Source organism: Lynx canadensis, chromosome C2 (genome assembly GCF_007474595.2).
Source record: "Lynx canadensis isolate LIC74 chromosome C2, mLynCan4.pri.v2, whole genome shotgun sequence".
Classification (NCBI taxonomy): Eukaryota; Metazoa; Chordata; class Mammalia; order Carnivora; family Felidae; genus Lynx; species Lynx canadensis.
The window spans coordinates 42,569,746-42,572,460 of record NC_044311.2 but is presented as its reverse complement, the minus strand read 5'-3'; the positions used below and the strand labels follow the sequence as shown (position 1 = coordinate 42,572,460).

General features: G+C 36.3%; 1 non-coding gene across 1 annotated transcript; it reads right to left on the bottom strand.

Annotated features, from left to right (window-relative positions):
- Positions 1-601: 601 nt before the first annotated feature.
- Positions 602-674, bottom strand: TRNAK-CUU. Its single transcript has one exon. It is a non-coding gene; the product is annotated as a tRNA-Lys (tRNA).
- Positions 675-2,715: the final 2,041 nt, after the last annotated feature.

The following is a 2,715-nucleotide window of genomic DNA, read 5'->3' as shown; positions in this document are numbered from 1 at the left end:
TAAAATATTTAAAAATACTAACACATTAAAGCTTGTTACATGTATGTAGTACACTACTGAGCAGTGTACGGAGTTGCGGAGATTTAGCATCTCACCCAGAGATCTAAAACCAGGAGGAAAAATGCTATGCCAGAACCAAGAATGAAATAAATCTCAAGCATATGGGAAAATTTCTCAAAGTTAAGTATGTGGCTGATGAGAAATTTGAGTTTTGGGTGTCCTGAAGGGAGTAATATATTTGCACAGGTATAAATAGCTAATGTGCAAAGAATTATGTTTGCTTGCAATTTCAATATAGTTTGATGAGATAGAAATAAGATAAAAAAAAAAAAGAGTGAGGGGGATAAAATGAATGGTACAGAAATGAAAACATGGTTGTCACCGGGGTCTGAGCAGCATTTCCCAGCTACTAAGAGACATCATCATGAAACTTGTGATGAATTTCCTCTCTCCATTTTATTATTTATGATCAACAGAAAAAGAATCAGTGCAAAATGGGCTATGTGTGGAAAGGAGAGATTATGGAAGAAAGGGTTTTTTTTTTAAATAAGTATTTCTTGATTTATTTTTTAAAATATTATTTTTTTTTAACTAAGCTCTACGCCCAACATGGGACTTGAACTCATGACCCCAAGATCAAGAGTCACATGCTCTACCAACTGAGCCAGTCAGGCACCCTGATAAATAAGGGTTTGTATAAAATCTTCAGTTGCTAGAGACCTCATCATTGCAACTATTTTGCAGTGACCTCATCTCTCCTATGTTTCATCCAAGCTATAAAATAGAAAGTTGTTCATACTAATTAGAATACATATATCATAGCAATTAAAAGTGAACACTGGAGTAGGACCAACTACATGCAAATCCCAGATCTATCATTTACCAGTTGTATAAAGTTAATATTTAAACTCTTTATGCATCAGTTTCCCCATTTATATGAGGGGGATAATAGCTACTTCACAGGGTTGTGGTGACATTTGAATAAATTAATATACGGTTAACAGAATAATATATACAAATATATTGGAAAGCGTTCGATAAATGTCAGCAATTGTCATGATCATAATCATTACCACCAACATTATTGTTATATCGTTATTATGAAATGAAAACCATAAGTTCACATACATACACCACCTGAAATGTTGAGAGATGTCAGCTAAAAATATTCTAAAATTGAAACCTATGATGATAGTTTAGATAGTCCCCAGAGGAAAACTGTTAGGACGTATCTATCAGAATAAAGGTTGGTGGAGTGACCCTACAAGACAGATGCATAAGATAAAATCATACAGCTGGACCTAATAGCCCAAGCTCCTGGCACTGCTCCCACATCTTAACCTGGTCTGACCTCGTGCAAAAAAGGATCTGGGCAAACTGCCCCCATAGCTTTGGGGAAACTACCCCTAGATGGAGCAGTTTAATTGAAAATTCCAAAACTTCCTAAAGGTCCATGATGGGATCATGTCGTCCTCACCAAAGAGCCTAGAGCTGTTTTTTGCCACCCAAGGAATATGTATTCCATCACTGTGCTCCAAGAAACTAGGTTTAAACTACTCTTTTTTTTTTCCTTTCTTCAAAGGAGAAGCTATGTAGCTATTTAAAGAAATATATAAGCTTTAAAATCTGTATGGGACAAGATTAGAATATGGGGGGGGGAGTTTGATAGCTTTGATTAAAGAATTGAAATTTTATTCACATCCAAAATGGTGTGGGGTTTGTGTATATGTGTGTGTGGATGTACGTGTATGTGCGAGATGTATGGGATGTGTTTCTATGTATGTGCGTGAGTAATGTGTGTATACACCCATACATGTGAGTGAGAAAATGTCAGTGGGCAGATACCTGGACCAGGGTCTACAGAGAATAACAGGCAGCAAACACCCATGCTGCATTTCAATCTGCTAGCAAATTCCTAGAGGTTTGGAGAAAACAGCAGGGAAATAGGACCTTATCAAAGCTCTCGGACAAATTTTGCTCAAGGAATGGACCGGAACCAAAATAAAGGCCTAAAGAGAACGATCACCTTCAAACTTAAGAATAATCCTGGAATGTGATTTGAAGCATTTTGCAAAAAAAGCTATTAGATAAGTTAAATAGAAGAAAGTTGTCCTTAAAAAATGCCAAATCCAGGGAAGCATACCTAGATATGAAAAGATGGACTGAGAGTTATACTGTACTGGTTAATTGCAAACAGAGAGGGAGGGAGACAAACCATAAGAGACTCTTAAGGACAGAGAACAAACTGAGGATTGATGGGGAATGGGGGAGAAGGGAAAGTGGGTGATGGGCACTGAGGAGGGCACTTGTTGGGATGAGCACTGGGTGTTATATGTAGATCAATTTGACAATAAATTATATTTAAAAACATGGAAAAGGAGAGGTTGATAAGGGAATAACCTAGAGCTGCAACAATAAAGTAATTTTTTCCTTGAAGAATTTCAATTAAAAAAATAAGTAAAACGCTTATGAGATCATAGTAAAGATAGTCCAACAAGCTATTTACACAAACTCAGAGTCACGGTCAATGGAATAACCATGAGCTCATATTCTCTTAGCCAAACTTTCACAGGGAAAAAAACTATCAAAAAGAAAATTAATCAATTGACCAGTGCCATGTAAAATTGACCAATGTTGTTGGCTTCTGCATATGGCTAAATATAACTGCCCAAAAGGGACATGATTTTCCTTATAATGATATTGTTGCATTATACT